Below are 22,867 nucleotides of genomic sequence, written 5' to 3'. Positions count from 1 at the left end.
CTAGGGGGCACTGTTTTATAATTAGGGGTCACCCTTTTAGGACAGATGAGGAGAAATTTTTTTCTCACAGGATTGTGCGACTTTGGAACTCTGTGCCTCAGAAGGTGCTGGAGGCAGGGTCATTGAATAATTTTAAGGCGGGGGTAGATAGATTCTTGTTAGACAAGGGAATCAAAGGTTATCAGGGTAGATGGGAGTGTGGAATTCAAGACTCAAACAGATCAGCTGTGATCTTATTGAATGGCGGAGCAGGCTAGAGGAGCCGAATGGCCTACCTCTGCTCCTGATTTGTATTGCCACCATGTAATATTACTTGTTCCTTTGATATGTGGACTATTACAAGACTCACAGGACTACATGGAATATATATATAAAACGCTGACTGCACAAGCGCATCTCACTCTGCCAGGCTACACCCACAATGCCCTGGTCATGTGTGAAACAAGGTCGTTTCCTCCAGTGACCTTCACATACAGTTCTTAAGGTGGTTTGCCCTTAAGGTCATCCCACAACAGACGGGCTCACAATTTCCCGTCACCGATTGGCGTGCCAGTTTGCTGGCCTGGTCCCATCTTGGCGAGCCTGGTTGTTGGGGCGGGGGGTGGCCGCAAGTGGTGGGTAACGTAGTCAATTAAAGAGCCTCTTGAGACCCATGTCCTGAGACTGACTGGAATCTTCCCCCGCGGTGGCTGAAGCCCAGCTGATACATGGAAGCCAGCTCCCAACGGCAGCTCAGCGGGCCAGTGCTCCTGCATCATTTAAAAGCTCCATGCCCCACAACTGACTTACTGAGATGGCCATAACTGCAGCCACTGGCCGGCCTGTGGAGGGAAGCCCCGTCATTATGATGACCTGGCAGCTGCGGCCTCTTTTTATTTTTCAAGTTTTTCAAAAGTCTTCAGAAGGAACCTCCATCTTGAGGCACCATCTCTTTCACCTACCTGCATTGCAGCTCCCACCTCTGACAATGGGACTGCTGGTATGTCAGTGCTGGAGGGCCTCCAATTGGCCCTCCAGGCTCAGAAGCCACCCTTCGTACTTAATTGGACTGGGCTTCCTGGGGCAGCCACTTAATTGGCCGCCTCCTCAAAAATTGTCCTCTGGGTTCTGACATGGCATGTTTGGGTTCCTGATCCACATTTCTTTCTGACGCTGGGATCAGGGCCCACAAATGAAAATTCAGCCTGTGGAGTCGGGGACAAGTAGCAAAACGGATAGCTGTGGCTACAAAACAGTAAACAGAACATAGGGATTAAGGGTAGCCTCTCAGCCTGGCTAAAGGTGGGATGTGATATTCTATGGGAATCAGTGCTGGGACCACTGTTGTTTACCATTTACATCCATGATTTGGACCTGCAAATCAAAAGTACAATCCCAAAATTTACAGACCGCACCAAATTGGGAGCTATAGTTAGTACTGATGAAGACTGTGACAAGTTACAAGAAGGCCTTAATAAACTTGCAGAATGGGTATGAAATTGGAAAATGAATTTCAATATAGATATTGAGACGTGAGGCAACACATTTTGATAGGAAGAAGAAGGAGGCCACATACTCCTTGGCGAACAAATCCAAATAGGGTAGAGGAGCAAAAGGATCTAGGGGTACAGCTTCACAAATCATTAAAAGTAACAACACAGGTTAATAAGACCATAAAAAAGTAAACAAAGCACTGTCTAGACTGATAGCATTGAAAAATAGAGAAATTATGCTAAACCTGTATAAAATCTTGGTGAGACCACACTTAAAATAATGTGCACAGTTTTGGCCTCCATGTTATAAAAATGATCTAGAGGCACTGTAGAGGTGTACAAGGATGTTGCCAGAACTGAGAAGTTATACCCATTAGGAAAGACTGAACAAGCCAGGGCTCTTTTCTCTAGAAAAGAGAAGGTTGAGAGATGACCTGGTAGAGGTCATTAAGATTTTAAAAGGGTGTTTGCCATGGCTCAGTTGGTAGCACTTACACCTCTGAGTCAGAAGGTTGTGGGTTCATGTCCCATTCCAGGACCTAAGCACAAAAGTCAAAGCTGACACTCCACTGTAGTACTGAGGGAGTGCTGCACTGTCGAAGGTGTTGTCTTTCAGATGTAATATTAAACCAAGGCCCCGTCTGTCCTCTCAGGTGGATGTCAAAGATCTCATGGAACTATCTGGAAGAACAGCAGGGGAGTTATCCCTGGCACCTTGCCAATATTTATCCCTCAATATACATCGCAAAAACAGATTATCTGGTCATTATAACATTTCTGCTTGTGGGAGCTTGCTGTGAGAAAGTTGTTTGCTGCATTTCCTACATTATAACAATGACTAAACTTCAAAAATACTTCATTGGCTGTAAAGCGCTTTGAGACATCTGGTGGTCATGAAAGGCGCTATATAAAGATGTTTCCACTTGTAAGAGTAGTCCAAACCTAGGGGTCATAAATTTAAAATTATACTAATAAATCCAAGAAACAATGCAGGAGAAATGTCTTTACCCAGAGAGTGGCTAGAATGTGGAACTCGCTACCGCAAAGAGTAGTTGAGGTGAATAGCATAAATACTTATAAAGGTAATTTACAAAAACAGATGAGAAAAAAAGGATTAGAAGGTTATGCTGATAAAGTTAAATGAAGTAGAGTGGGAGGAGGCTCGTGTGGAGCATAAACATCAGCATAGATCTGTTGGGCCGAATGGCCTGTTTCTGTGCTGTACATTCGATGTAAGATATTAACATTCTTAAATCCCCTTCTCATCTAGATTTTGGCTAATAATGAAAATCACATAACAAAGGAGCTCGTTAATTGATTGGATTTTCTGAAATCAATATCAAAACATGTTGTGAATATGGCCACATTTTATATATATTTGAAGCTATGGTACCAGTGAGAGCAATTTGGGATTTTTAATTGAAAACTAGTATAATATGATTTGCTGAAAAACATATTAACCATGTTCAACCCAATCTAAGGAATGCAAGTCTGGAGTTCCAGTTCTGACAAATGACATATAGATGAGAGCGTGCACTGGCAATTTCCTGTGCAGTTCTCTTCAGAGTGCAGACCATGCAGTTTTAATTACTGTCATTCTGACGTTTAAAAATTCATTTATTTTGAATTTTCCATGAGTCATTTTGAAAAAAAGTACTGGATTACACACGATTGCTAATTACTATTATTATTAAGGGTTGTGCTTACTGGCAAACACCTAATATTGAAGAGTATTTGAAGATTTTTACATGGATTTTGTAATTGCAAACAGGACATACCCTGAAGCTTTCTGCTAATTATTTCTACATTTCCTTCCCATTACATCCTGACCAATGCATTTCTTCATAGTTCTGGCAACAAGCCTGGCATATTCATTCATCTGCACTTGATTAGTACAGAAGGATTCAAAAATACAAATGATATTTAACCTTTCAAGTACTGATGTTCCTTTGTCATTTGCATTGGCTTTGTATTGTGTACCTATCGGAAAATAGATGGCTCAAGCAACACTGAATGCAGTAACTGCATTGAAAGATTCTGATGAACAGTTGCCAAGTGTGAAACTCGAGGGTAGTTTACATCTTCTGATCTCTGAGATTAATTTGCTACTCTCTGTCCCCATTTGCTATAATTAGATATGTACATCATAAATTCACATCTCCTGTGACATCGCTAACAGCAAATCCAGAGATTTTGTAGCAACAGGGGATGTTGTGGCAAGCTGTCTGACCAGGAAAATTGAGTAATCAGCACTGGGGGCTGCCCTGGGACTACCAGGAGGGGAGCCTCTATTTAAGAACAAAAATAAGTCGCACCACATATTTATAGATTGTCTTTATGTGATGTGTACAAAGATGCAAATTCTGATTTAAATGTTCCCACAATGTCCAACAAACAGTAATGAGATAAATGACCAGAAAATCTGCTTTAGAGATGTTGGGTGAGATATTACTGTTGCCCAGGATACCGAGGTGATCTCTTAAAAATGTCGGGATCTTTTACACCAAACTGAGAGTGCAGACAGGGCCTTAATTTATTCAAAAGATGGCACGCCTGACAATGCTGTACTCAAGTACTGCACTAAAATGCCAGCCTAGATTATGTGCTCAAAGGTGTCTCTGGAGTGGGACGTTAACCCATGATCTTTTGACTCGGAGGCAAGAGTCCTACCGTTGATTCACGGCTGATATTTTCTTGATTCTAATTCAGGATTTTAGTTACCTTTACATATTCCTAACCGCATTCCAAAAGGTAGTTTAGCTAGGAACATCTTAATAAAAGAAAAACTTTTGATTATGTTTCTCAAGCAAATATAAATAAATCAAAATACACTAATTAAATCCATCTAACTACCTTAATTAACATTTAACCAACTGATTAATGCTTATGCAGCTGATGTGCATTGGTTCCAAACCACAGACATTTTATATCATTATATCCAAATTATGACTAATCATTATATTTAATACAACAAAATATGGCAGCTTCAAATATTTACGTCAAGTGATGCATAAAGGGCTGGATTTAATGGGCCTCCTGGAGATTGGCTTGAAGGCATGAGGGCCCAAAGAATTGCAGTGGGGGCGGTGGGCCCATTGGGGCGGGATAGATCGACAATGGCCTTCATGTCCAGAGGACAATTGAGGCCCTTAAGAGGCCTACTTTCAGCCACTTAAGGGCCTCTTCCTCCCAGTAAAACGAGGCAACCTCCCTGCGGGTTTGGCGGAGGTGTGGGATGGGGGGGGGGGGTGCACCTGTGGGCAGTCTGTGGCTCACCTCCCTGAACTCTTCCTACCCCTGCACTCAACACCCACCCTTGTTCCCCCATTGGTGGGGCCTGCCAGACCGGTCCTGGCGACCCTGCCTCACTTACCTTGGATCCGGGTCCAGCATCTCCTGCAGTACCAGCAGTTGCCACTGCTCCCAGTGGTGCTGCTGCTGATACTACTGAGCTGCCGGCCCTCTGATCGGCCAGCAACTCTTGGAGACAGGGTCCCCGTCTTCAAATAGAGCTGGGGGGTGGGGTTGCTCAGAGTGGCTAAGGCAGTGTTCCCACCGCCTGTTTGGCCTGGCACCGGGAGCCCCACCTGCCCCGCTCAATCCTGCCCTTAGTGTGCAAGTACAAAAGCCTTACTTGGTATTTTTGGCTTACTTGCCTGTTGCACTATTATATGGATCATATTCTTTTCTTTTCAATAGATGGTATAACAAGTAGGTAAAGGACCATTTATTCAAGGTTTAAATATATTAAACGGGAATTATCATTATCTTGGGGAGAAAGAGGAATGTTGCGTCATTATTTTTGTCTCTTCAAATTTCTTGTTATTTTCTACCACCTTCTCCATTTCTGACCCTGACCCATGCAAGGTCTAGTCACACAGACATCAGCTACTTTGCACAACCTCACTAGAAGTAACCATTTTTCAGGGGCATGTCTACCTAGTATTGTATTTAATTCTGACTGTGTGCTACTTTTAGTGGACATATTAATGTCTGTGTTAAAATTGTGCAAACAGGTATTTGTGTGGATGCATTAATGGGCCCATGAAAAGTATCACCCAGAGACAACTAAAGCCATAAGTGTTGTTATTCATGCACAGAGGGCATCACATTCATACCATTCCATTCCTTTTGCTGTGTTCACACACGCGCACACACACACACTCTCATATACTCCCCCTTTTAGCAGGAAAAGGAAATCAGGAGCTGGAACTTGGACTTGTTTTTCCTTCGTTAGCTCAGGAGGGCTGAGGCCAATTGTAATTTTCTCAATACAGACAGAGAATTGAACTTGGGACCTTCTGTCTATATGGCATGAAGCAATGGAGAGCCACCAGGGGAATTCAGAGTGTGATTTTAATTGAATGACATCAGTGCGTCCTATATTTGTAAAAAAGAAGTCGAAAAAGTAGCTGAAGATTTTCTGGGGCTGTGTATCTTTAACTCCAGTGCTGTAACCATAAAGCTACAATAGAAGTAGGTTCGTTTTCTGTAATTGTATAGCCAGTAGTGATGTATTGAAATATTTGTAATTAGGGAAAAGAAAAAACTTGACTTGCATTTAGCACCTTTTCATGAACTCAGGATGTCCCAATGCACTTTACAATCAATGAAGTACTTTTGAAATGTGGACACTGTTGTAATGTAGGAAACCTGACAGCCAAATTGTGCACAGCAAGGTCTGACAAACAGTGATGAGATAAATGCTCAAATAATCTGTTTTTTAGTGATTTATTTGATGGATAAATATTGACCAGAACTCCCTGCTCTACATCCATCTGGGAGGGAAGACAGGGCTTAGGTTTAAAAACAGAAAGAAGGTTGCCCCACATATTTATCCTTTGTCTTTCTATGATGTGCACAACACTGCCTATTCTGACTTTTAAGTGCTCCTGCTTTGTGATTGAGCTATGCAACATATCAGGGAAAAAGGAAGTTGTGGCAAATAGCAACAACAGGAAGTTGAGCCCAAGTACAGAAAGTGAAAATTCAGCAATAGTGTTGCCCTTCATTATGGCAGTGATCTTTTAAGTGCCTGAAGTAGTTCACTTTTTAAAAAACTGCAAGAAATGTTCACATAATATGTGGCGCTGTACAATACATTAATACTGAATACATTACCAAAGTAAACCCTAAGATAATTTGCTTTTAGGCACAAATATTACATTTATGCTGAAACGGGTAACTAGTAATAGGGCTAACACGGAGAAGTTTGTCTTTTAATGAGGCCATAATTGTTGAATTAATCCTTCACTTAAGTTCACTTAAATATTGGCATATGCCGAAATGGAAGCTTGAAGATTAGTTATGCGGACTTCTGGGTGTGGCATCTAGTCACCTCAAATATTGGTTTTTAAGAAAGAAAGAAAGAAAGAAAGAATGTATTTTGTATAGCACCTTTCACAACTTCAGGATATCCCAAAGCACTTTATAGCCAGTGAAATACTTTTCAAATGTAATTACTGTTGTAATGTAGGAAATATGGCAGCTTATTAGTGCACAGCAAGGTCCCATAAACAGAAAAGAGATAATAACCAGATAATCTGGGTTTTTTGGTGATATTGAATGAGGAATAAATATTAGCCAGGAAGCCAGGGAAAATTCCCTTACTATGGCACAGTGGTTAGCACCGCAGCCTCACAGCTCCAGCGACCCGGGTTCAATTCTGGGTACTGCCTGTGCGGAGTTTGCAAGTTCTCCCTGTGACTGCGTGGGTTTCCGCCGGGTGCTCCGGTTTCCTCCCACAGCCAAAGACTTGCAGGTTGATAGGTAAATTGGCCTTTGTAAATTGCCCCTAGTGTAGGTAGGTGGTAGGAGAATGGTGGGGATGTGGTAGGGAATATGGGATTAATGTAGCATTAGTATAAATGGGTGGTTGTTGGTCTGCACAGACTTGGTGGGCCGAAGGGCCTGTTTCAGTGCTGTATCTATAAATAAATATTCTTCACATTGTTACATGGGATCATTTACATCTATCTGAGAGGAACTCCGCTTAATGTCTCATCCAGAATGTAACATCTCTGACAGTGCAGTGTTTTCTCAGTCAGTCTGGATTATATGCTCAAGTCTCTGGAGTGGAATTTGAACCCTTGACCTTCTCACTCCAAGGCCAGAGTGCCTCTTGGCCCATCACCCAAGTTCCTAAGTTGAAAGAAAATAAGTATAATGATCATTATTCCTTGTCTGTATGACATTGCCCATATGTATTTTTAATAAAAATGTTGGGTGTCATAAATGAGAGACAAATTGCAAAATGAATGATTACTTACCTCAAATAAGTATAACCTCTCAACTCCAGGCTGAATTATTTTCATGAACAGTAATCCAGTGCAGATAAGGTTCTCTTTAGTAAAATAGGTTGCAGAATTTGGCTGCTGGTGTTGGTGCTACAGGAGCCCAGGGTCCAGAAAATGGCAGCCAATCTGCTTCTGGTGCGGGCTCACCAAGCTTGCAAGGGCACGAGCATGGGCGTGATGTCTGTGCACCAGAAGCATACAAAATGGGCAGATTGTGCTGTTATTCAGCGCCTAACACTGATTTGGTGTCTGACCTGCCACTTTGGACTTTCAGGTCCTTTTAACACCCCTTCTTAAACACTCTTTGGCTGTACGAGGGACCTGCGATGAGTGCTATTTAAAGGGGATCAGCATGGGACTTTCAGTTGAAGTGCTTTTGACTTTCTTTTGCTGGTGTAGAGCTCATGGCAGTACTGTTTTGTACTGTTGGACGAATTGTGAAGAGTTGGTAGAATCAGAAGTAACTGATGCTGGACTTTTCCAAGGAGTTTTGTGGAGTTTGAAGGCCTGTAGCAGAAGGTCTGCTATCACTCATGGGATACAGAGAGAAAAGAGACACTGAGAGAGAAACAATGGGCCAGGTTTTGTGCAGGAGGCGGGGCTCCCAGCGCCAGGCCGAAAAGGCAGGGTGGTGCCCTGCTGCTACAATTTTTCAGCCCCCCAGAGCGATCAACCGGTCTTTTGGGGTCAAAGTTTAAGGAGGTGGGATCCCTGTCCCTTTAATGACTTTATAGGGACAGGGATCTCACCCCCAAGAGCTGCTGGCCAATCACAGGGCTGGCAGCTCAGCAGTTTTGGAAGCATCACTGGGAGTGGTGGCCATTGCATGTACTGCAGAGGCCTCGGACCAAGGCCCGGGAGTGGAATCCTGGAACACAGGTAGGTGAGGCGGAGTCACTAGGGCCAGTTTGGAAGGTCCTGGTGAGGGGGGTGGGAGGTGGGCATTCGGTCCAGGGGGAGGGGGGTCCTGGGGGTTACAGTTGTTCCTGGGAGGGGTGGGTGAGGGTCCTCCATGGGCCACAAATTGCCCATGAAGGATGGACCCCCCCAGGCTCGCAGGGAGGGTGCCTTGTTTTACAAGGTGTCCTTCCTGCACAGCAGAGGCCCCCCAGCCGTTGGTAAGATGCCCGCGGCTGCGATAAGAGGCCCTTATTTGGCCACTCGGGTGGGAAAGTTGTCAACGCCCTATCCCGGACTTGGGAGAATTGGACCCAGGATTCCTGGCGCCAGATTCTGTGGCGGGTGATTTTGACTGATTCTGCAGTCCCCCACGCTACAAAACCTGCCGTCAGGATGAGAACAAAATCCGGCCCAATGAGGGAGTGGACTAAGACACAGACAGAGAGAGAGAGAGAGGGAGAGAGAAACCGAGGGAGTGGGGGAAGAGGAGCTGAGGGGGGCTGGAGGACATGGGGGAGAAGAGGAGCCAGGTGGCATTGATACCTGAGGGATAGACCAAGGCAAACAGGAGGTTTAGGCCTGGATTATTACTCTGCCCCGCAATGGCCTTTATTAAAAGGGATCAGGTTATTTTATTTCGCCTATTTGTAGTTAGTTGGAGTTAGTTGGAGAGATCTCCAAATAAAAGTTTCAACACTTCCTCCCCACCCCCTCTCCCATTTAAAAACCACACTCCGAATCACTGCTGCACCTGCGATTATCAGCCCTGACTCCTTGCACTTAATAATCAATGCAAGTTGTGAGCAAATAGCCAAAATTCTCCCAATACTGGTCCCTGCTGCTTTAAGGATCAGAATAGTGGGACCATCAGTGTGCGCTCCTCTAGAGCCCATTGAGGCACACTGCAACGTTTGGGTTTCGGCGCCAGTGCAATTACCAGAAGATGCGGTGCTGTTGCAGCCCTCATTGGCGGCAACCGTTACAGTGTTCACTGCAATTGGAAAAGGAAAATCTCGGCCATTATCTTGTGTTGCCTTTTAGCCAATATCCAGAAATAAATATTTGGTGTAAAGACGTACAGCATTTTGATGATTCTCTGCTTTCCATTTTCATTTCAGAAAATTTGCTGAATTAATAATACCCGGCACAGTGGCGCAGTGGTTAGCACTGCAGCCTCACAGCTCCAGCGACCCGGGTTCAATTCTGGGTACTGCCTGTGTGGAGTTCGCAAGTTCTCCCTGTGTCTGCGTGGGTTTCCTCCGGGTGCTCCGGTTTCCTCCCACATGCCAAAGACTTGCTGGTTGATAGGTGAATTGGCCATTATAAATTGCCCCTAGTATAGGTAGGTGGTAGGGAAATATAGGGACAGGTGGGGATGTGGTAGGGAATATGGAATTAGTGTAGGGTGGTTGATGGTCGGCGCAGACTTGGTGGGCCGAAGGGCCTGTTTCAGTGCTGTATCTCTAATAAAATAAAATTTAAAAAAAAAACCCTAAACATGACCAACAGTGAATTGTCAGGTTGCTTCATTATTTTAAAATAAGACGTTATATACAGGGAATGAAAAGAAAATCAATGTTATATATTTTTAAAAATTCCTCATAAGCTAAAGGTGTTAGCTCCTTGCTAAGGTATAGTTTCACAGCAGCAACCAGAGTGATTATCTGTGTGTAAGCTTGACGAGAAGTTTCGATGGGCTATTTGATTGAAGGCAGCATCATATTCAAGTGTTGCATGGAGACACAATCAGCAGAAGTTGCTGCATAGCCAGCAAGAGCAGGAACACTGATTGATTGCCTCTCCCTGGTCCAAAGGATGCTAAGGCCAATCGTTTGCCTCCAGCATTGTCCCAACTGAGCACAGATCAAAGCTGACATTTCCCTAGCCTGTATGACTTAGCTATTTATTGGATAAACTCACTGAGCCATCATATGTGATTATAATTGAGTATTTGATGGATGGCTACAATGTTTGACTCAGTAGGTTGGAATAATTTCAACGAGGGGTCATACCTTGTGTGGCATTTCTAGCTGAGAGAGCTGGGTAGGGTCAGCCTTTGCTAAAATTAACACTTCATCATTGCTGTAGTTCTAATGACAGAGAAAATGCTGTATATGAAAATTGCATTAATCTCAGCCCTTAATGCACTGCATGATAGAAGGACACTACTGAGAGTAACCGACTTAGCTGTTGCCTGCTGTCAGTACATGAACACATGAGCATTTCAAAGATAGATGTCTATGCATTTTTCTGTTTGGGGAATTTCTGTTCCAGTTGCCATGGAGTGTTGTGCTTTGTTTTCAAACTGGTTTTTCCCCACTGACTAATCTTGGTCCCATGAATGCTGTCTACAGTATTGTGGGTTCTTTTAAATCAGACCCAGGAACATGGAATAATGCACAAGTGCCGTTTAATTAAGACAAAGATGTTTCACTTCAGAGCACATCCAGCTGTGTGCTTATCTAATGCTAGCTTGTTACTGTCTGAAGTAATTTACAGAATTGTGCAGCACAGAAGGAGGCCATTCGGTCCATCGTGCCCATGCCAGCTCTTTGAAAGAGCTGTCCAATTAGTCCCACCCACCTTCCCTTCCCTAAAACCACTGCAATTGTTTTCTATTCACATCTATACTCCATCCCCTTTTGAAGGTTACTATTGAATCTGCCTCCACCATCTTTTCACGCAGTGCCTTCCAGATCATAACAACTCATCGTGTAAAACAATCCTCCTTAAGTTCTCCTTAAGTGTTAATCCCCTCTAGTTATTTTGCCAATTACTTTAAATCTATCCTCTGGCTACTGACCCTCCTGGTAGTGGAAAGTTTCTCCTTGTATACTCTCTCAAAATGGCTTAAAATTTTGAACACTTGTTAAATCTCCTCTTAACCTTTTCTACTGTAAGGAGAATAATTTCTACTCTCTTCACACTCTGCTCCAAGATACTTAGAACATTCATAAAGTATTAGCATAACCTTTCACTCACCACCTTAGAGTACCTCACCCGAATGATTATTCTTCAGATGTAAGCCTAGATACTGAACAATGGTAGGCTGTTCCACCATAGGGGCATCAAAGCTGAGACCAAGCCTATGATCATACATCTTGATCTATCTGATTTTCCACAAGTGTCAATGAAAAGGAAATAGGAATGGGTTGGTATATTTTCCCCTTTAAGCTCAAGGGCAGTGAAGCTAATTGCAGTATATCACAGCTGATGATCAACATGTTGAGGATCTATGACAAGTTAAATCTTTAAGAGTTGAATTTTGCTAGCCCTTTGGAGATGGGCTGAGAGGCGGGAGGGCTGCTAAAATGGCGGTGGAAGGCTTTGGGAGGGGAACCTGACGTTTTCCGCCGCCATGACATATTACCAGTGGCAGAAACTCCAGTACCATGGTCGTCTGCTGGGCAGCCAAATGAGCCATTTAAATGCCCAATTAAGGGTCACCTGCATGTTACTGGTGTTGGGAAGGGCTGCCACTGTGTGGGGAGACTGCCGTGAAGCCTGGCAGCCTCCCAGCAGGTTCCTGGCGGCAGGGGGGCGCTGTCCTCTATGGGCACTTCATGGCCCATGGAGTTCCCCCCTCTTCCCCCCCAGTGACAATGGTTGCCCCCATGGTTGCTGCGCCACCGTTTGAAGGTGACCAACCCCACCCCGGCCCCAACCACAAGGGTCTGCCTGCCTGGCTGGCCCTAACTCTTTACAATAAACTTACCTTGTCTTTAAGGGCAGCTCGCCATGGTCCCAGCGATAGCCTGTTAATTGGCCACCACTAGTAAAATGCCGCCCCAGAGCTCTGCCACCTGTCAGCTTGGGATCATATGCCACCTTCAGTCTCCGTGGCGGGACTGCATGGATGGTGATAAATTCAGCCCTATAGCTCAATTTGGCGCTACCATCTTTATCACTGGCCCATTGGGGACACTGCAGTTTTTGCATAGTACCAACGTGGCAAATAAGTAAATGCACTAATAGATTATAAGCCAGGGATATAAATTTAATCAGATACAGGGAAACCCACTAGTTCAGATGATTGAGTACTTGACTTCCAACCAGAAAGTCACAAAATGAAGACTCACTTAGAACTTTTGTTTGGCTATACAAAACAAAATTTGCACTCTCTCTGATGGCATTTCATACCCCTTCAATGATCAGTACTTAAGCCATCAGGAATTGTTTTCAAGGAACTGATAGAGTGCCAAACAAATGCAAACATTAACAGAGATGGCTTCAGTCTTCAAACAGCTTTGACCATCTTCACAATAATGAATGGTTCATGTGGGTTCATCATTCTTATTCAGTGAGGTCAAGTAACTCCACACACTCAGTGGTAGCATTCTCACCTTGAGTCAAAGTTCTGAGTTGAAGTCTCACTCCAGAGACAAATTGTGCCCGTGGATCAGAATAGAATCAGAATCGGGTATTATATGCTATAAAGCAGGTGTGTCCAATCTTTTCGCGTGTGGGGCCACATTATACTTTTTGTCCTACATAGGGTGCCGGTGAGCAAATTTCGGAAAGATAAAAGTATTAGAAATTTATTTTACTCTTCAAAACAACAAAAAATTTGATTTTTGTGAACAAGCTTTAAATGAGAAGACTAATTTATTAACTTACTTTCTCTTCACGATGTTGGACACTGATTTAGTGAGATTTTAGTGAGACCTGGCATTGATTTTGCTTGCAGCAGTAGATAATGTCTGCCTGCATGCTTGATGTAGCGATGTGGAGTATTCCGAATAGATGTCCATCTGTCAGGAGTGATCTTAGTAGCTCTTCTCTCTGTGTCTCCGTCTCTCCTCCTCCCTCTGTGAACCCCCACCTCTCTGCACCACCACCCGCCCGCTTCTGGGGCTGGGTTACCCCTGTTCCCAGGTTCTGAGCCTAGGACCAACCACCTCCTCATGCGGCTCTCCTTTTTGGCAAAGTTGAAGCGCCTGGAGCCTGAGGCCCAGGCCACGTCCATACACAGGCAGAGCTGGTGCTGGGCCTGGGTCCCAAGCTCAAGGCTGCACTGGGAATGGAGTTTGGGCAGGAACTAGTGGCAGACAGGCAGCTCCGCCTGGGTGACACCATCTTACAGAAGGAGCTAATAGATCAGCTGTGTCAGCCATCTTGGTAAAGGAGGACATGTACAGTGAGGCATATCCGCCATGTCAGTAAAGGAGCTGCAGACATTGTCAGTCGCAACAAGTTTTGGCAGGCCACAAGAAGCCAATGGTGGATTTCCAGCAGAAATTTCTCATCCTTGGCAAGTTGGATGGTAGCCTTTGTCGGGCTAGATTCTGGCCCATGCACCAATCCTGATATATAGTATATGCTGTTCATGTGATTATCTAGTTACTCATCATTTTCATAATAGGAAAAAAAGAACTTACATTTATGAAGAGTGTCTAGGATATTCTAAAACAGCCAATTAAGTCATTTTTGAAGTTTAGTCACAATTATAATGTTGGGAACCACAATAGCTGACTTGCACACAGCAAACTCCCACAAATGGCAATGAAGTAATGACCACATAATCTGTTTTAGTAATGTTCGCTGAGGAAATAAATTTTGGCAGGGCAGCAGGGAGAATTCTACTGTTCCTCAAATGGGATCTTTTACATTCACCTTAGAGGGCAGATGGAGCCTCAGTTTAACATTTCACCCAAAGGATGGCACGCTCCAACAGGGCAGCTAGCACTTGTTCAGTACTGCACTGATGTGCCAGTCTCAATTATGTGTTAAAGTACCTGGAGTGAGACAACTTTCTGACTCCGAGGAGAGAGAACAACCATCGAGCTAAGGTTGACACTTAAGCATTCACCGAATGGAGGTGAATGGCTGGAGAGCTGGTCTCGGCTGCTGGCTGGAGAGCCAGCGAGACACCCATGTTGCCTCCTTTGGGGAAGGCCTGCTGTATCACGAACCAATTAAGCACCTGAAAGGCGACCGGTGGGTCTTCCCCAGGATCAGGACCCCGGGGATGGGCAGTCCTGCCCACTGAGAGCTGGTGGCCAATCGGCGCTGGCAGCTGTTTTGCTCGGCAACACCAGTGGGGAGGTAGTGGCTGCTGCTGGAATAGCACCCACTGGAGGCACAGGATTGTGAAGTGACCCAGGCCAGAGGTAGGTGATGACAGGGGGGGGTTTGTGGAATGGGGATCGCTGGAAAGGTGGGTGTAGTGGGGAGGGCGAAATCGGTAGCAAGGGCAGCGGTGAAGCTCTCAGTGGGCCCCCTCCTTCCTGATGCCAGGTCACTCGTCAGGCATTGAGTGCCTCTGAATGAAGGACAGCCTGGAGACCACAAGCAACCCCGCACAGGTTTATATGTTGCACTGCCCGCATGGTGACAGGCCCGCCTGTCATTGGTGTTACAGCCGAGGTGGGAGGAGTGCACTGTTTGTTCCAGTTCCACTTCTCCACAGGTCACAGCATATATTTAAATTTGCACACTTACCGATACGGTCAATCATATACTCTATTTTCCCCAGAATAAAACACACTAACCAGGTTTCTTTAATGAACAACAAAATTATCAGATTATTAAACAAGTCTTGACCAGTAATGAAGTAAAGTATAAACACACAGATTGAAATTTTCCTTTTTACCTTAGCCACTCACACACATATACACACACTGGAAAAAATAAAAAGGGTTTTTGTTCAGAGTTCTGTTACAAAAAAAACCCACTAAGGCTGAATACTTGCTCATTCTTGAAAAAAAATAGATGAGATATGTTGTGTTCCAAAACTAGCATACAGTCAGGCCTCCGAGACAGGTCACTGGGACCTTTTAAGATCAGTTCTTTCAGGCGGCATTGAGGAATTAATTTAGCAGGCTTTCTGCAAAGACAGGAGACGAGATAAATTGCCACAGTGGACTTCTCAGGGACTTTTAGAGAGGTGCTGGAATGCTGAACTGGGTTGTGGTCTTCTCTCCTTCCTTGGGAATTCTTTTCTCCTTCTGCAAGTTTTGTAAAAAGGTGGAACAGGCTGGGCTGAGCTGGGGTTCTATCCTGTCAAGGGGCGTGCGACTGACACTTCTCTGCACATATCTTCCCCCAGTTACCAGAGTTTCTGTTCTTTGTTTAACTTGAGTCATGTGACAACCAGTAAGCTTTGTTGCCAAACTAGTTCTTTCAGTGTCCTCTTGACACTTTTGAAAAAAAACTGGTCCAGCATTTTTTTAGTTTGACTATGAATTCCCCAAAAAATTTTTTTAACAAAAAACAGAAGCACTTTCATAACACCTCCACCCTTGGACGAATGAAACACTATTTTTAAATGTGTTTCATTACAAAGTGTGGGGAAAATAGATGAAAAAATTTAAAACACATTTTCACACTCATACTCATTCACTCTTTTCATATAGTTAATACAATTCTGCTCTGTACCCTCATCATTCAGATAATTCAAAACAAAGTTAGATTCTCAATAAAGCATCTGCAATAACATTATTTTGTCTGTAATGTGGATAATCTTTAAGTGATAAAGTTGTAATAGTGAACTCCATCGGAATAGTCTGGCATTCTTTTACATTTTCCCCCAAAGGTTTTTCACCAAATCAGCTGACTGCAACTTTCCAAACAGAGCCCCCCTGTTGTTCCAAGTGGTCCTTCCAAGTGTCACTGTAGACCAGCAGATCATCAAGGTAAGCCACACAGTTAGGAACATTGGCTACCACTTGGTTCACTAGTCTTTGAAAAGTTGCTGGGGCATTTTTTTGCCCAAATGGCATCACTTGGCATTGGAAAAAGACCGTCTGGTGTGACAAATACCGATATTTCTTGAGCTTGGGGTGTTAAAGGAACCTGCCAGTATCCCTTTAACAAATCATTTTTTGTAAAAAAAAAACAGGGCACTGCCCTCTCTGTCAATACAGTCTTCCAAGTGAGGAATTGGTTAGGAGTCTGCCTTTGTTACTGCATTGACCTTTCTGTAGTCTATACAGAGTCTAGTTGAACCACCAGGTTTAGGCACTAATTAGGTGCGAACTCCAGCTGCTTTGACTGGATTCAATTAGGTGATTTTTCAGCATGTATCTGATTTTTGCTTTTACCTGGGTCTGTTTCTCTGGACTTAAGCAGCAAGGATGCTGTTTTATAAGAGAGGATTCCCCTACATCCACATCATGTGTTGCTAAGGTTATACTTCCTGGCTTATCCCTACAGACTCTTTTAAATGTTGTGAGTAGCCTTGTTGGGTCTTCTCGTTGTTCTGCATCTAAATATGAAAGCCAGTATAAGCTAACCAGATAGTAGGAGGTTCAATTTGAGAATTGTCTAAACCTCCTTCTGCCTCATTCCCAGTATCCCTTTCATCCTTCACTGTCCCTACTACCTGACACACCTGTGCTTGCTTATCCCTCCTCCCGTCGATAATATTGTTTTAACATATTGATATTACACGGCCAATTCTTCTTCCAGTGATCAAATAATTTACTTCACCAATTCTCTTGACCACTTTATACGGACCACTGAACCGTGCTTTCAGCGATTCACCCTGTAAAAGCAGTAATACTGACACTTCATTCCCTGGTTGAAATGTTCAGGTCTTGGCATGTTTGTCTGCCCGTTTCATGGTTGTTTGGAAAACTTAAAGCTGTTCCTGAGGCTCTCATGAGCTGTCGCCCAGAACACTGATACATAATCTAGCACAGAAGATTCATCCCTCTGTTCCAAAACCTTTCTTTAAGTAGTTTCAGAGGACTTCTTATCTCATGTCCATAAACTAATTCAAAAGGACTAAAACTGGTAGACACATTAGGTGAATTCCTGGTGGCAAACAAAAGAAATTCTAGCCCTTTATCCCAATCATGGGGATATTCATGGCAGTATGCCCTGATCATTGTTTTGAGGGTCTGATGGTACCTTTATAAATCTTCCTGTAACTGTGGGTGGTATGCTGAAGACTTTAACTGTGTTACACCCAAATTACCCACAACTTCCTGCTACATTTTCGACATAAAATTGAAACCTTGATCCGTCTGAATCTCAATCGGTAATCCATATCTAGTGAAGAACTGGGTTAACTTTTCTACCACTACCTTAGCAGAAATTATTCTCAAGCCTTTGGGAACCGAGTAGCCATATCCATGATAGTGAGTAAATATTGGTGCCCCACTATTGTTTTCAGGAAAGGTCCTACACAGTCCACCAACATGCAACAAAATGATTCCCCAAAAGTTGGTAGGGGAATTAGAGATGCCAGTTTTATGGCAGGTTGTGGTTTTTCCACAATCTGACATGTATGGCATGTTTTACAAAACCACACCAAGTCCTTGGAAAGATCTGGCCGGTTAAAACTGTCAACTTATAGTTGATTTTGTCTTTCGGATCCCCACATGTCCCGCTATAGGAATCTCATGCACTATCCTTAATATTTCCCGGCCATACATTGGCAGTACCACTATCTGATGTACTACCACCCATTCTTTGTCTGCAGGTCTGTGAGGAGGTCTCCACTTCCTCATCAGAATCCTATTTTTAATATAGTAGCCTTCTGGAATTCCTTTTGCCTCAGCTTCTGTTAGAGCCGATTGTGCCACTTTATTAAACTTTGGATCAGCTTGCTGAGCTGTGATCAGAGAAGACTTATTAAACATTTCCTTTGGAATATCCAAATCCCCAAAGAAAGTTTCAGATATTTGGCTATCTGTCTGTGGTGCCAATTTTACCTCTGCCAATGGAACTTGTTTAGCCATTTCTCGGGTTACTGCACATGAAGGAAAAATTCCTGGAACCTTTGCCTGTAACTGTTCTGTCTCTAACTTCACTTGGCTTTTCCGTGACTCCTGGAGAAGCTACTACTTTTGCTCCAGCCAAGTCATTCCCTAGGAGTAGGTCGAATCCATCTACTGGCAAACTATGGACAACTCCTACAGCTACTGTTCTAGACCTTGAGTCACACTCTAGGTGCACCTGATACAAAGGTACAGGTATATACTCCCCGCCTATACTATTTACTAAAACCTTGGCATTCAGTGCGCTCTCTGGTTGAAGAGAGCGCAAAAGAGTTTGGGCGGCTCCTGTATCCCTAAGTATAACTAAAGGTTTACCTGCCTCCCTTGAGGGATAAGGAGTTGCTTTTCTTTTTGATGAGAATTCCCTATAACTTTCAGGTATCGTATTCACAACCTGTGCACTCAAATTAGTTTTTGTATTTGGTGTTACAGCTGCAGTCAGAGCTATAGCTTGATCTGCGGTCAGGGTCCCTTTCTGCCATGGGTTTACGCTGCAACTTCCAGCATTCTGCACTAAGATGTCCCACCTTGTGTCAATAGTGACATGTAGGCTTGTGGACCTCACTTCCACCCTCAGCGCCTTCCTTTCTGGCCTGAGGAGGAGATCGCGGGGCGTTCTCTGCTGTCCTTTCTTGTCCCCGACTACTGCCTTCCTTTCACTCTCCCATCTGCTAACCTTCTTGGGTTTGTGGGAGTGACAGACAAAGGATTTGGGATTATACACAAGCTCATAATCCTCAGCAATTCCTGCTGCTTGTCTGGTTGTTGGAATCTTCTGATTCTCTACATGGGTTCTTACTAACGGAGGGAGTGAATTTTTAAATTCTTCCAGGAGAATTAATTCCCTAAGGTTCTCATATGTGGCCTCCATCTTTAGGGCCCATATCCAACGATCAAAATTAATTTGCTTTACTCTCTCATTCTATATAAATCTGCCCCGACAGTCTCCGGAGGTTCCAAAATTTCTGTCAGTAAGCTGCAGGGACTAACTCATACCTAGCGAGAATAGCCTTTTTTGCCATCTCATAATCTGCATAAGCCTCCTCAGAAAGCATGGCAAAAACTTCATTAGCTCTGTCCATCAACCTGCTTTGCATTAGCAGTGTGCAGCTTTCCTTTGGCCACTTCATCTGTTTGGCTATCTTTTCAAAAGAAATGAAAAGTGCCTCTACGTCCCTTTTCTCAAACTTAGGGAGGGCTTACACAAATTTCAACAGCTCTCCACTGGGTCCTGGGCTGGAGCCAGACCTTTCCTCACCAGAATTCTCACTGGACTCAAAACTACCCCTTCGCCTTAGTTCCATCTTGTTAACTTGGAATTCCCTTCTTTCTCTTTTTCTTTCGCTTTGAAATGCTGTCTTTTTCAAATTCAAGCTTCTTCATTGTCAATTCTCTTTCAAGTTCAAGTTTTTTCCATTCTTTTTCCTCCTTTTTCTGTTTAGGCTTAAGTTTTTCTATTTCCTGTTCGTGCTCAAGTTTTTTTAAATGTATAACTGAATTTTAGCTAATTCAACTGTACTATCCTTTGGTTTGTCTTCTTCCAGTTTCAAATGGTGTGCTATTACTTCATTGATGTCTGCTTTCTTAGCTGCTAGTTTTAACTCCAACACCAACAGTTCTGCCAAATCCTTTAGTTTAACCATGGTTAAGTGTCTCAAATCACTCAGGGATACACCCTCCTTCCCCCAAAAAGTTGCAGCAACTGTTAAAGACATTCCTGTGGTGTAGACTTTACTCTATTACACAAGAAACCTGGAACTTTTTTATTATTTTTCAATCATTGTTACCCCACTTACAATTGTACGTGTCGGCGTTGGATTTATCCTGGCAAGAGAGCCCCCCAATTATATGTTACGACCAAGGCGGAAGGAGTGCACTGTTAGTTCTAGTTCCACTTCTCCACAGGTCACGGTATATATTTAAATTTTCCCACTTACCAATACGGTGAATAATATACTCTATTTTTCCCAGAATAAAACACACTAACTAGGTTTCTTTAATAAACAACAAAATTATCAGTTTCTTATAAAACAAGCCTTAACCAGTAATGAAGTAAAGCATAAACACACAGATTGAAATATTAAAGTTCCCTTTTTACCTAAGCCCTTCACACTCACAGACATGTATACCGGTTAACCAGAAAAATTAGAGCTCTGTTGCAAAAAAAACCCCAAAAAACCCACTAAGGCTGAATACTTGCTCATTCTTGAAGAAACAGCAGATGAGATATGTTGTGTTCCAAAACTGGCATACAGTCTTGCGTCTGAGTACACGTAGACGGGTCACTGAGATGTTTTAGAACAGTTCTTTTCAGGTGGCGTTGAGAATTAATTTAGGAGGCTTTTCTGCAAAGACAAGAAACTAGATGAACTGACACAGTGGACTTCTCAGGGTCTTTTAAAGAGGTGCTGGGTTGTTGTCATCTCTTCTTCCTTGGGAATTCTCCTCTTCTTCTGCAGGCTTTTTAAAGAGTTGAAACAGGCTGGACTGAGCTGGGATTCTGTCTTGTCAAGTGGCGCGTGACTGACACTTCTCTGCACACATCTTCCGCAGTTACCAGAGTTTCTGTTCTATTTTTAACTTGAGTCATGTGACAACCAGTAAACTTTGTTGCCAAACTAGTTCTTTCAGTATCCTCTTGATGATCCTTTTGAATAAAAGACTGGTTCAACATTTCTTCAGTTTTACTATGAATTCCTCAAAAAATATTTTTAACAAAAAACAGAAGCACTTTCATAACACTGGGTTAAAACCAGTGGTGGTGCGTAGAGGCCTTTAATTGGGCATTAATTGCCCATTTAAGGGCCTCAATTGGCGGTGGGTGGGAAGGCTGTCCATGGGCCTGCCTGCTACAGATTTAATTGGGGTGGAGGTGAGAAGGTGGCGGGGTCTCCACCCACCACCATCCTGCCCAATTAAATGCTCTCCTCACCTCCAACCTTTCCACGGGGGACAGCATAAAATACCATCCACTATGTCAAAACCAGTAGTTGGTTCTTGTGGATTTAATTGCATATCAAATGAATTGGATTACATCTTCCATTGGCATGCCTTAATACAGCTACTATTGGTTTAAAAAGTCTTGAAAATGATGAAAAGTAGATACGATAGATAGAAAAGGAGAGTAGGAGTGTGAAAAGGATTTTGAAAAAGAAATGGGCACACTGTAGTGACAATGTTGTAATTATTGAAATATTCAGATAATAAACCTACTTCAACCTCATCATCACAATTCATAATTTAAATTGAACTCTGTGATGGTATCACTGTCTTACAATTGCTGTAAGGTATCCAGTATTCTCTCTACATTAGGTTGAAGTTTCTCAACATCCAAATAACTTGGATATTCCATGAAGTCTTGGGTTAGTTTGCATTAACATCCTAATAAAAGCAGCAGCAGCAAAGAATCAGCAAAAAATAATTATTTCCCTTTAATATTAATATGAAACGATTGATGAGTGGCACAGATGGCTGTTAGTGATTCAGACTCTGGGCCCATGTAACCAATCAACCTCTTGAACTTGTGATTACCAGAATGGTTCCAGGGATTGAGGATTTTAGTTACAAGGTTAGGATGGAAAAGCTTTATTTGTTCTTCTTAGAACAAAGGAGATTGCGGGGAGATTAATAGAAATGTACAAGATTATGACGGGGTTAGATAAGCTGGACAAGGAAAAACTGTTCCCATTAACAAATGGTACAAGGACTAGGGAACACAGATTGAAAGTTTTGGGCTAAAGATGCAGGGGGAATATGAGGAAGCACTTTTTTTTTTACACAGCAGGTGGTAATGACCCAGAACTCGCTGCTCACAAGGGTGGTGGACGTGGAGACGATCAATGACTTCAAGAGGAAGTTGGATGTCCACCTGAGAGAAATAGACTTGCAGGACTACGGGAATCGAGCCAGGGAGTGGGACTGACTGCATAGCTCTTCGGGAGCTGGCATGGACTTGATGGACAGAATGGCCTTCTACTGTGCCGTAAATGACTCGACGACTCTATAAGTGTAGCTGTCAGTTGGATTCCCATCTGGTGATCCACTTATCTGTTATTTGACATACAATGTAGTCATAATAACTCAAAACCACTCTCAAACAATGCATTCTTTATCCAAGGCTAGAATGTATCAAACCATTTTCCTGATCCTTAAGTACGGCAGGATTTTTGTACACATGTATTATTGTGGGCCTGGTTTTGCCTCGTATAATGTATTGGTCACTGATTTATGATTGAATAAATCTTAACCTGTCCTAAGTAAACCTTCCTTTGCCAACTTACTCCACACCTTTTCAATTTATGCAGTGTGATACTAAAAGCAACCCTACTATTACTGCAATAAATCTGCTCAAACAATAAGGATCAGATTATTTAGAGCAAAATAAAAATATTTAAGACTTTTACTTTCCTTACCCACTTTTTTAAAATTCCAATGCCCCTTTAAATATTTTTCTTTATATATAGTGGAAATGAAG

The 22,867-nt window shown here is 43.1% G+C and overlaps 1 protein-coding gene across 4 annotated transcripts in view; it reads left to right on the top strand.

Moving 5' to 3' along the window:
- LOC137374374 (rho GTPase-activating protein 6) overlaps nt 1-22,867 on the top strand; it is a 642,504-nt gene that overhangs the window by 344,103 nt on the left and 275,534 nt on the right. The window lies entirely within an intron of this gene.

Source organism: Heterodontus francisci, chromosome 10, assembly GCF_036365525.1.
Source record: "Heterodontus francisci isolate sHetFra1 chromosome 10, sHetFra1.hap1, whole genome shotgun sequence".
Classification (NCBI taxonomy): domain Eukaryota; kingdom Metazoa; phylum Chordata; class Chondrichthyes; order Heterodontiformes; family Heterodontidae; genus Heterodontus; species Heterodontus francisci.
This window is presented reverse-complemented; position numbering and strand designations above follow the sequence as displayed.